Raw genomic sequence first — 13386 nt, forward strand, 5'->3', positions numbered from 1 at the left:
GCCTGGACCTGGTGTTGTGCGTCATTTATAGGCCTTAATTCAGACACTGTGCGTCTCGTGTATCCGTGCGAGATGCACCTATATAGTGCTGTTTTGCCCGCCTGACCTGGGTTTCTGGCGTCATTTATAGGTTACAGTTCAGACACTGTGCATTTCACTCATTATATGATGGGCTCCCAGTGCAAGCCTTATTAGTGTGCATGTCTTATGCTAAGCAGCCGCCCCTCCCCCCTAGTGTGGAGGTTGAGTGGCTGTGACATCAGCATCTTGCACCTTGGCTGCAGCCATCTTTATGAGGAAGGCTCACCACATTCTGTGTGTGCACATATCATTTATCTTGGCTCTTTTTTTGTGGTGTTTTTTTTTTTGATATAGTTCTTTGTGGTTTTTCTACCCATGTATCTCTGTATACAGGGAGCTCCCCCTAGTGGTGGCTGCAGACATGATCTTATCATGTATCTCTGTATACAGGGAGCTCCCCCTAGTGGTGGCTGCAGACAGGATCTTATCATGTATTTCTGTATACAGGGAGCTCCTCTAGTGGTGGCTGCACACAGGATCTTATCATGTATCTCTGTATACAGGGAGCTCCCCCTAGTGGTGGCTGCAGACAGAATCTTATCATGTATCTCTGTATACAGGGAGCTCCCCCTAGTGGAGGCTGCAGACAGGATCTTATCATGTATCTCTGTATACAGGGAGCTCCCCCTAGTGGTGGCTGCAGACAGGATCTTATCATGTATCTCTGTATACAGGGAGCTCCCCCTAGTGGTGTCTGGAGACAGGATCTTATCATGTATCTCTGTATACAGGGAGCTTCCCCTAGTGGTGACTGCAGACAGGATCTTATCATGTATCTCTGTATACAGGGAGCTCCTCCTAGTGGTGGCTGCAGACAGGATCTTATCATGTATCTCTGTATACAGGGAGCTCCCCCTAGTGGTGACTGCAGACAGGATCTTATCATGTATCTCTGTATACAGGGAGCTCCCCCTAGTGGTGACTGCAGACAGGATCTTATCATGAATCTCTGTATACAGGGAGCTCCCCCTAGTGGTGGCTGCAGGCAGGATCTTATCATGTATCTCTGTATACAGGAAGCTCCCCCTAGTGGTGACTGCAGACAGGATCTTATCATGTATCTCTGTATACAGGGAGCTCCCCTTAGTGGTGACTGCAGACAGGATCTTATCATGTATCTCTGTATACAGGAAGCTCCCCCTAGTGGCGGCTGCAGACAGAATCTTATCATGTATCTCTGTATACAGGGAGCTCCCCCTAGTGGTGGCTGCAGACAGGATCTTATCATGTATCTCTGTATACAGGGAGCTCCCCCTAGTGGTGGATGTAGACAGGATCTTATCATGTATCTCTGTATACAGGGAGCTCCCCCTAGTGGTGGCTGCAGACATGATCTTATCATGTATCTCTGTATACAGGGAGCTCCCCCTAGTGGTGGCTGCAGACAGGATCTTATCATGTATTTCTGTATACAGGGAGCTCCTCTAGTGGTGGCTGCACACAGGATCTTATCATGTATCTCTGTATACAGGGAGCTCTCCCTAGTGGTGTCTGGAGACAGGATCTTATCATGTATCTCTGTATACAGGGAGCTTCCCCTAGTGGTGACTGCAGACAGGATCTTATCATGTATGTCTGTATACAGGGAGCTCCCCCTAGTGGTGGCTCCAGACAGGATCTTATCATGTATCTCTGTATACAGGGAGCTCCCCCTAGTGGTGGCTGCAGACAGGATCTTATCATGTATCTCTGTATACAGGGAGCTCCCCCTAGTGGTGACTGCAGACAGGATATTATCATGTATCTCTGTATACAGGGAGCTCCCCCTAGTGGTGGCTGCAGACAGGATCTTGTCATGTATCTCTGTATACAGGGAGCTCCCCCTAGTGGTGGCTGCAGACAGGATCTTATCATGTATCTCTGTATACAGGGAGCTCACCCTAGTGGTGGCTGCAGACAGGATCTTATGTATCTCTGTATACAGGGAGCTCCCCCTAGTGGTGGCTGCAGACAGGATCTTATCATGTATCTCTGTATACAGGGAGCTCCCCCTAGTGGTGGCTGCAGACAGGATCTTATCATGTATCTCTGTATACAGGGAGCTCCTCCTAGTGGTGGCTGCAGACAGAATCTTATAACAACATGTATCTCTGTATACAGGGAGCTCCCTCTAGTGGTGGCTGCAGACAGGACCTTATCATGTATCTCTGTATACAGGGAACTCTGCCTAGTGGTGGCTGCAGATAGGCTCTTATCATGTAACTCTGTATACAGGGAGCTCCCCCTAGTGGTGGCTGCAGACAGGATCTTATCATGTATCTCTGTATACAGGGAGCTCCCCCTAGTGGTGACTGCAGACAGGATCTTATCATGTATCTCTGTATACAGGGAGCTCCCCCTAGTAGTGGCTGCAGACAGGATCTTATCATGTATCTCTGTATACAGGGAGCTCCCCCTAGTGGTGGCTGCAGACAGGATTTTATCATGTATCTTTGTATACAGGGAGCTCCCCCTAGTGGTGGCTGCAGATAGGCTTTTATCATGTATCTCTGTATATAGGGAGCTCCCCCTAGTGGTGGCTGCAGACAGGATCTTATCATGTATCTCTGTATACAGGGAGCTCCCCCTAGTGGTGACTGCAGACAGGATCTTATCATGTATCTCTGTATACAGGGAGCTCCCCCTAGTAGTGGCTGCAGACAGGATTTTATCATGTATCTCTGTATACAGGGAGCTCCCCCCAGTGGTGACTGCAGACAGGATTTTATCATGTATCTTTGTATACAGGGAGCTCCCCCTAGTGGTGGCTGCAGATAGGCTTTTATCATGTATCTCTGTATATAGGGAGCTCCCCCTAGTGAAGGCTGCAGACAGAAACTTATTTATTTCTGTTATATGCAATATCAGTTTGGTGTTTGAGAGTGTACTTTGACTCAATGAGATTGAAATGGTTGGTTACTTTGAGAGTCTAACATAAAGTGACATCATAAGCAGGTGCAGTGATGCCATATGTTAGGGGCAGTGATGTCATATGTCAGGGGCAGTGATATAATATGTTAGGGGCAGTGATGTCATATGTCAGGGGCAATGATGTCATACGTCAGGGGCAGTGATGTCATACGTCAGGGGCAGTGATGTCATACGTCAGGTGCAGTGATGTCATATGTCAGGGGCAGTGATGTCATATGTCAGGGGCAGTGATGTCATATGTCAGGGGCAGTGATGTCATATGTCAGGGCAGTGATGTTATATATCAGAGGCAGTGATGTCATATGTCAGGGGCAGTGATGTCATATGTCAGGGGTAGTGATGTCATATGTCAGGGGCAGTGATGTCATATCTCAGGGGCAGTGATGTCATATGTCAGGGCAGTGATGTTATATATCAGAGGCAGTGATGTCATATGTCAGGGGCAGTGATGTCATATGTCAGGGGCAATGATGTCATATGTCAGGGGCAGTGATGTCATATGTCAGGGGCAGTGATGTCACATGTCAGGGGCAATGATGTCATATGTCAGGGGCAGTGATATCATATGTCAGGGCAGTGATGTCATATGTCAGGGGCAGTGATGTCATATGTCAGGGGCAGTGATGTCATATCTCAGGGGCAGTGATGTCATATGTCAGGGGCAGTGATGTCATATGTCAGGGGCAGTGATGTCATATGTCAGGGGCAGTGATGTCATATGTCAGGGGCAGTGATGTCATATGTCAGGGGAAGTGATGTCATATGTCAGGGGCAGTGATGTCATATGTCAGGGGCAGTGATGTCATATGTCAGGGGCAGTGATGTCACATGTCAGGGGCAATGATGTCACATGTCAGGGGCAGTGATGTCATATGTCAGGGCAGTGATGTCATATGTCAGGGGCAGTGATGTCATATGTCAGGGGCAGTGATGTCATATGTCAGGGGCAGTGATGTCATATGTCAGGGGAAGTGATGTCATATGTCAGGGGCAGTGATGTCATATGTCAGGGGCAGTGATGTCATATGTCAGGGGAAGTGATGTCATATGTCAGGGGCAGTGATGTCATATGTCAGGGGCAGTGATGTCATATGTCAGGGGCAGTGATGTCACATGTCAGGGGCAATGATGTCACATGTCAGGGGCAGTGATGTCATATGTCAGGGCAGTGATGTCATATGTCAGGGGCAGTGATGTCATATGTCAGGGGCAGTGATGTCATATGTCAGGGGCAGTGATGTCATATGTCAGGGGAAGTGATGTCATATGTCAGGGGCAGTGATGTCATATGTCAGGGGCAGTGATGTCACATGTCAGGGGCAATGATGTCACATGTCAGGGGCAGTGATGTCATATGTCAGAGCAGTGATGTCATATGTCAGGGGCAGTGATGTCATATGTCAGGGGCAGTGATGTCATATGTCAGGGGCAGTGATGTCATATGTCAGGGGAAGTGATGTCATATGTCAGGGGCAGTGATGTCATATGTCAGGGGCAGTGATGTCATATGTCAGGGGCAGGGATGTCACATGTCAGGGGCAATGATGTCATATGTCAGGGGCAGTGATGTTACATGTCAGGGGCAATGATGTCATATGTCAGGGGCAGTGATGTCATATGTCAGGGCAGTGATGTCATATGTCAGGGGCAGTGATGTCATATGTCAGGGGCAGTGATGTCATATGTCAGGGGCAGTGATGTCATATGTCAGGGGCAGTGATGTTATATATCAGAGGCAGTGATGTCATATGTCAGGGGCAGTGATGTCATATGTCAGGGGCAGTGATGTCATATGTCAGGGGCAGTGATGTCATATGTCAGGGGAAGTGATGTCATATGTCAGGGGCAGTGATGTCATATGTCAGGGGCAGTGATGTCACATGTTAGGGGCAATGATGTCATATGTCAGGGGCAGTGATGTCATATGTCAGGGGCAGTGATGTCATATGTCAGGGGCAGTGATGTCATATGTCAGGGGCAGTGATGTCATATGTCAGGGGCAGTGATGTCATATCTCAGGGGCAGTGATGTCATATGTCAGGGGCAGTGATGTCATATGTCAGGGGCAGTGATGTCATATGTCAGGGGAAGTTATGTCATATGTCAGGGGCAGTGATGTCATATGTCAGGGGCAGTGATGTCATATGTCAGGGGCAGTGATGTCACATGTCAGGGGCAATGATGTCATATGTCAGGGGCAGTGATGTCATATGTCAGGGCAGTGATGTCATATGTCAGGGGCAGTGATGTCATATGTCAGGGGCAGTGATGTCATATCTCAGGGGCAGTGATGTCATATGTCAGGGGCAGTGATGTCACATGTCAGGGGCAGTGATGTCATATGTCAGGGGCAGTGATGTCATATGTCAGGGGCAGTGATGTCATATCTCAGAGGCAGTGATGTCATATGTCAGGGGCAGTGATGTCATATCTCAGGGGCAGTGATGTCATATGTCAGGGGCAGTGATGTCATGTCACTCCTGTCTCTTTGTTCTTCCCTCTCAGTATAACTCTGTATGGAATATTTTCGGGTGGATTTGTGCAGAGCGCTGCCGTCTGATCCCGTTACAAAGGTATAAGTTATGAGATGGCGGCGGTGCTACCGCCCTGAGATCAGAGGCGAGTGATTAGCGGCGGCTCAGGTTGGATGAGTTCTCGGGGTTTTGTTCTGTACTCTGCACTGTCAGTCGTTCTCTCATCTCATCGACACCAATTAAATCCTCCAGAACTTGCTAAATCTTCTCTGTAACTTGTTCCCACTCAGCAGATTCCACTTCACTATGGTCTGTTAGGAAATGTGTGTATTCTTATAAGTGCTTACATGGGACTGCAGGAGGGCCGGGGCCCCACTATAGCTCCAGTCACAATCAATCACACCCTATTCTCCACATTGTAACCTGCCTGATGGTTGCTTCCTTGGAGGTAAATGCTGCCTTGGAATTGCTTCTCCCTATTTCTTACCCTGCCGAATCCTTTTATTCCTTAGATTAGTGGCAGCTGCGTATCCCCAGCCCTTTCTAAGTTCTGCCCCTTCTGACCCTTTTTTTCTCTCTGTGATAAGTGGTGCCGGCTGCACCTGGCAGCTGCTGATCTCTATGCTTTCACAATATAAAGGCGTCTATGATATCTGCGTCTATGATATCTGCGTCTATGATATCTGCGTCTATATCTGCGGCTATGATATCTGCGGCTATGATATCTGCGTCTATGATATCTGCGGCTATGATATCTGCGTCTATTATATCTGCGTCTATGATATCTGCGTCTATGATATCTGCGTCTATGATATCTGCGTCTATGATATCTGCGTCTATTATATCTGCGTCTATGATATCTGCGTCTATGATATCTGCGTCTATGATATCTGCGGCTATGATATCTGCGTCTATGATATCTGCGTTTATTATATCTGCGTCTATGATATCTGCGTCTATGATATCTGCGTCTATGATATCTGCGGCTATGATATCTGCGTCTATGATATCTGCGGCTATGATATCTGCGGCTATGATATCTGCGTCTATGATATCTGCGTCTATGATATCTGCGGCTATGATATCTGCGTCTATGATATCTGCGTCTATAATATCTGCGTCTATGATATCTGCGGCTATGATATCTGCGGCTATGATATCTGCGGCTATGATATCTGCGTCTATGATATCTGCGTCTATGATATCTGCGTCTATGATATCTGCGTCTATGATATCTGCGTCTATGATATCTGCGGCTATGATATCTGCGTCTATGATATCTGCGGCTATGATATCTGCGTCTATGATATATGCGGTTATGATATCTGCGTCTATTATATCTGCGTCTATGATATCTGCGGCTATGATATCTGCGGCTATGATATCTGCGGCTATAATACCTGCGTCTATGATATCTGCGGCTATGATATCTGCGGCTATGATATCTGCGTCTATGATATCTGCGTCTATGATATCTGCGTCTATTATATCTGCGTCTATGATATCTGCGTCTATGATATCTGCGGCTATGATATCTGCGGCTATGATATCTGCGTCTATGATATCTGCGGCTATGATATCTGCGGCTATGATATCTGCGTCTATGATATCTGCGTCTATGATATCTGCGTCTATGATATCTGCGTCTATGATATCTGCGGCTATGATATCTGCGGCTATGATATCTGCGTCTATGATATCTGCGTCTATGATATCTGCGTCTATTATATCTGCGTCTATGATATCTGCGGCTATGATATCTGCGGCTACGATATCTGCGTCTATGATATCTGCGTCTATGATATCTGCGTCTATGATATCTGCGTCTATGATATCTGCGGCTATGATATCTGCGGCTATGATATCTGCGGCTATGATATCTGCGGCTATGATATCTGCGGCTATGATATCTGCGTCTATTATATCTGCGTCTATGATATCTGCGGCTATGATATCTGCGTCTATGATATCTGCATCTATGATATCTGCATCTATGATATCTGCGTCTATGATATCTGCGTCTATGATATCTGCGGCTATGATATCTGCGTCTATGATATCTGCGTCTATGATATCTGCGGTTATGATATCTGCGTCTATGATATCTGCGTCTATGATATCTGCGTGTATGATATCTGCAGCTATGATATCTGCGTCTATTATATCTGCGTCTATGATATCTGCGTCTATGATATCTGCGTCTATGATATCTGTGGCTATGATATCTGCGTCTATGATATCTGCATCTATGATATCTGCATCTCTTATATCTGCATCTATGATATCTGCATCTATGATATCTGCGGCTATGATATCTGCGTCTATGATATCTGCATCTCTGATATCTGCATCTATGATATCTGCATCTATGATATCTGCGTCTATGATATCTGCGTCTATGATATCTGCGGCTATGATATCTGCGTCTATGATATCTGCGTCTATGATATCTGCGTCTATGATATCTGCGTCTATGATATCTGCATCTATGATATCTGCGTCTATGATATCTGCATCTATGATATCTGCGTCTATGATATCTGCGGCTATGATATCTGCGGCTATGATATCTGCGTCTATGATATCTGCGTCTATGATATCTGCATCTATGATATCTGCGTCTATAATATCTGCGTCTATGATATCTGCGGCTATGATATCTGCGGCATGTTCTCATCTACCTCCTGTCTTTTGTCTTCTGACGAGACAATGCATATGATACATTTTTCTAGCTTCTCTTTCCATTCTGGCGTCTTGCGTGTAATTTACACTCTTGATATCTCGCACTTGTATTATACGTTGTATTTTTTTTCCAGCCATAGATTGTGATACGGAGTCTATGATCCAGAACTTGTGAATTTTCCGCATCAAATACGGTAACAGATGTACAAGCGTTTCGGCATTTTACATGGTGTAACAGGGCGGCCGGTGTGTAACACAGAAGGGATGGAAACCTGGATGTCCGTTCTGGTGCTTGTAGTGCCACGAGTCTTATTACCGTGTACCATGGCTAAGGTGTATGGATAGCTCGACAGACGGGAGGGTCTGGCTATCCACATACCCCAGCCCATAGCTGTGTCTCACCTGTTAAGGGTTCACTCACATTTAGCACTAATAACAGAGCAAGCATATAAAAGGAAGAGCTAGATGATAAATAGATAAAAAAAAGTGCGGTCTCTCCAAAATTGGATCCCCAGCCAAGGCGAAGCTGACAGCTGGGGTCTATTATTCTCAGGACGGGAAGGGCCAAGGTATTGGGCTCTCCCCAGCCTAAAAATAGCAGCCCACAGCCACCCCAGAAGTGGTACATCCATTAGATGCGACAATCCTGGCACTTCGCTTCAGCTCATCCCATTGCCCTGGTGCAGTGGCAAACGGCGTAATATATGGGGTTGATGCCAGCTGTGAATTGACACCTCATGAGCAAGTGGGTTACACAGTAGCGTGAGATCCACCAGTGGCTGTGACAAGCAGTGACATCATGAGTTCACCGCAGTTCAGGGCCGCCGTCTCTCGTGATACTTTGTGTGAGCACTATGGTACCGAACTGTGGTGAACGCATGACACCACAATTTGTCACAGCCGCTGGTAGATCACACACTACTGTGTGACCCACTTGCTGTGGCCTGCGGTGACCTCATGAGATGACTGCAGGTCACTGCCAGAGTGTTACGAACTGGCAGCCTGCTGCGGTTCCTGTTGCACCCAGGCGCCGGCTGCCGTTCTTGGCCGTGCCTCGAGTCGTCCAGTTGCCTGCTCCTTCCACCACGTCTAAGTGTGGAGAGGCGGCTAGTGTGCATGCGCGCGCTGATTTACCCCAGCCACAGCCTAAGTCCAGTGTTTCGCCTAGTGAGCATGCTCAGCCTGATAGTGCCATTTCTGAGACTAAGTCCACAGTTCAGACTACTGAGCATGCTCACACAATTAACCCTAACAGCCTCTTTGCACAGGTACTTGGACTTCGTGCTGTGTCTGAGTCATGTGTTGTGCCTACTGAGCATGCTCAGGCAGATAGTCTGATTTCTGAGTCTGTTGTTCAGGCTACTGAGCATGCTCAGGCACATAGTGCATCAGAGGCTAGGTCCGGTAAGGACCTCACTGAGCATGTCCGTGAGGTGGCAGGCCCTGATAGGGCAGAGGGTGTCAGGTGTCCTGATGACGTGACCACTCCGGACTGGCTCACGAAGATCTGGCACCTCACCATGGGTCCTCAGACGATGACTGGTGAGGTGTTTAGGGCGTGGCTGCCATGAGGTCATCAGTGACGTGGCGGTACCGGATAGGCCACAGGTGATGTCACTGTGATGACATGGCACTCTGCTATTGGACCTTGGTGGTTCCACCCTGGGTTTGGGGTGGACCCAGGTTATAAAAGGGGCTGGAGACAACATGGAGGTGCGCAGTCTTCACTTAAGAGTCATGGTAGCATAAGCCTTGTTGGAAGCAGTAGGTAGGGCTAGGCGAACGGTGCCTGTCACGCCAAGATTCGTGGCTCGGCACATCAGGGTCAGGCGCCGTGCTGCCTTGCTGCCATTCCAGTTGTGCTAGAGCAGTCCAGTGGCGTTAACTGGGCTGTAGCTGCTGCGTTACCTGTCCGATTGTGCCTCCTACGCACACGGACAGCATACCTGCTGCGCCACCTGTCCGAGAGTGCCCTCTACGCGCACGGACAGCGTATCCCAGAGCCCCTGTGAAGTTAACAGGGTGTTCCTGGATTCGAAGGACCGCTCGGCATGTCGTGTCTGACACACGTGGCCGACAGGGCGCTGTCGCAGCGGTCTTCTCATTCAACGCTACCTGGTCACCATCCGATCTGACGTGTTCCCTGCACACGTGGTCGGGGTTGCGCCAATTCCACCGACACGCTAACTGGGTTGTCGTCCGGTCTGACGTGTCACTACACACGTGACCAGTTCCCTGGATTATCACAGAGCCATCCAGCTCTTTAGTCTCCGCCTAACCCACAGGGTGCCAGCAGCTCCATTACCATCTGGAGCACGGCGGGCCCCGACTGGCGATTGGGATATATACCCCCTGGTCCTAATCTGCCGGTTCCCCCGTAACACAGAGGCAGTTGTGACACAGCACAGTGTGAGATCCGGCAGTGGCTGCTCTTCCAGCCTATGAAGTTGGTTCTATGAATGTTCTTCATAGGCTGGAACACTGAGTCTGGAAACGTTGTGGGACCTTCATATGGATTATGGCGGACCTGATTTGGATTAGGATGGGGAATAAATTGGTGAATGAGGGTGTCTCTTGACTTTGTTTATCAATTCTCTCTTTTAATGTCTTCCAGGGTCAGTTTTGAGTAACATCGTGAGACCTCCTTGCTGATTATGGAAGAATTTAAAGGCTTTTTATTTTGTATAAGAAACTGGTGAATTAGGTTTCATATCGGGAGGTCTTTTTACAAATTATATATATATATATATATATATATATATATATATATATATATATGAGAGAGAGAGTTTTTTTTCTATTTACATCTACTGGATTAGTAATGGGAGTGTCTGATAGATCCCTCTCCGTTACTAATTCAGGGCTTGAAGCCAGCTCTCAGTTCACAGCTGGCATCAACCCCATATATTATCCCACTTGCCACTGCACAAAGCAACGGGAAGAGCTGATGCAAAGCGCCAGGAATAACACATCTAATTCATGTGCCATTTCTTCAGTGGCAGTAGGCTGCTATTTTTAGGCTGGGATAGGCCAAATAACTATGGACCTTGCCACCCTGAGAATACCAGCCCCCAGCTGTCTGCTTCACTTTGGCTGGTAATACAGTTTGAAGGGGATCCAACTTTTTTTTTTCTAATTATTTATTTAAAACTACATAATTTAAAAAAAAACAGCATGAGGTGACCTTTGTTTTGGATTACCAGCTGCCAGCTGTGGACTGCAGGCTGCAGCTGTCTGCTTTACCTTAGCTGGCTAAATTATTTATTTTGTGGCTAAAGACTAGGCTAAACACCCTCTTGTGCAACATGAAAGGTAAAGAGTGCAAGCTTAGAATATATAGGGGGTGGGACATTATAAAGGTGTCTGAGATATCCATATATCTATCATCTATCTACCCTCTATCTATATGTGTGCTGTCCATGTGCCTCGCGTTTTTCTCCTACCCATTGACTTGTATTGGCGGGGCACACAGCCACTCCCAGCATGCTGAAATTATTCTGCACTCCGAATTTTGCCTAGGAAAAACTAGCAGATGTGCTCTGCTCTATTGTTTAACATTGGTGCAAGTGCAATGTGATTTTTTTATTGCATTGCACTCACATATTTTATATGCAGATGTGGTCAGGGTGAGGAGGCTGTGATGTCTCCAGAAAGGAGTCCTCTGCGAGAAGAGAGGATTTGTCTGTCCTGACCAGGACCATGGAGAAGAGGTTTTGAAGCCTCTTGGAAAGTTACCTCTGGAGAGGGCTGTGTATACTAGCCGAGTTCAGTGAGTGGAGGTGGACATACTGTAGCTCCACTGTGATACTTGAGCAGTGTATCCGAAACTGTGCGGGCGTACCGCGAAGGCAACGGACCTGTATGTCAGAAGTGCAGTTTATGAAAGTTGCAATAATCCTGCTGGACATTTAATGAATGCATTCCACTGTGCTACATATTTTAGAAGCAAGTGAGTAACCCCATCACATTCCGTGAATGAACTGCCACAATGCCATTCAGTGAGTGAACTGCCACAATGCCATTCAGTGAGTGAACTGCCACAATGCCATTCAGTGAGTGAACTGCCACAATGCCATTCAGTGAGTGAACTGCCACAATGCCATTCAGTGAGTGAGCTGCCACAATGCCATTCATTGAATGAACTGCCACAATGCCTTTCAGTGAGTGAACTGCCACAATACCATTCATTGAATGAACTGCCACAATGCCATTCAGTGAGTGAACTGCCACAATGCCATTCAGTGAGTGAACTGCCACAATGTCATTCAGTGAGTGAACTGCCACAATGTCATTCAGTGAGTGAACTGCCACAATGTCATTCAGTGAGTGAACTGCCACAATGTCATTCAGTGAGTGAACTGCCACAATGCCATTCAGTGAGTGAACTGCCACAATGCCATTCAGTGAGTGAACTGCCACAATGTCATTCAGTGAGTGAACTGCCACAATGTCATTCAGTGAGTGAACTGCCACAATGCCATTCAGTGAGTGAACTGCCACAATGCCATTCAGTGAGTGAACTGCCACAATGCAATTCAGTGAGTGAACTGCCACAATGCCATTCAGTGAGTGAACTGCCACAATGCCATTCAGTGAGTGAACTGCCACAATACCATTCATTGAATGAACTGCCACAATGCCTTTCAGTGACTGAACTGCCACAATGCCACTCAGTGAGTGAACTGCCACAATACCATTCATTGAATGAACTGCCACAATGCCTTTCAGTGAGTGAACTGCCACAATGCCATTCAATGACTGAACTGCCACAATGCCACTCAGTGAGTGAACTGCCACAATGCCATTCAGTGAGTGAACTGCCACAATGTCATTGAGTGAGTGAACTGCCACAATGTCATTCAGTGAGTGAACTGCCACAATGCCATTCAGTGGGTGAACTGCCACAATGCCATTCAGTGAATGAGCTGCCACAATGCCATTCAATGAGTGAACTGCCACAATGCCACTCAGTGAGTGAATTGCCACAATGCCATTCAGTGAGTGAACTGCCACAATGTCATTCAGTGAGTGAACTGCCACAATGTCATTCAGTGAGTGAACTGCCACAATGCCATTCAGTGAGTGAACTGCCACAATGTCATTCAGTGAGTGAACTACCACAATGCCATTCAGTGAGTAAACTGCCACAATGCTATTCAGTGAGTGAACTGCCACAATGTCATTCAGTGAGTGAACTGCCACAATGCCATTCAGTGAGTGAACTGCCACAATACCATTC

General features: G+C 47.2%; 1 protein-coding gene across 1 annotated transcript in view; it reads right to left on the bottom strand.

Moving 5' to 3' along the window:
• The window catches only part of SORCS3 (sortilin related VPS10 domain containing receptor 3), an 866891-nt gene that overhangs the window by 577667 nt on the left and 275838 nt on the right, over nucleotides 1–13386 (bottom strand). The window lies entirely within an intron of this gene.

The sequence above is a fragment of the Anomaloglossus baeobatrachus genome, chromosome 5, assembly GCF_048569485.1.
Source record: "Anomaloglossus baeobatrachus isolate aAnoBae1 chromosome 5, aAnoBae1.hap1, whole genome shotgun sequence".
Lineage (NCBI taxonomy): Eukaryota > Metazoa > Chordata > Amphibia > Anura > Aromobatidae > Anomaloglossus > Anomaloglossus baeobatrachus.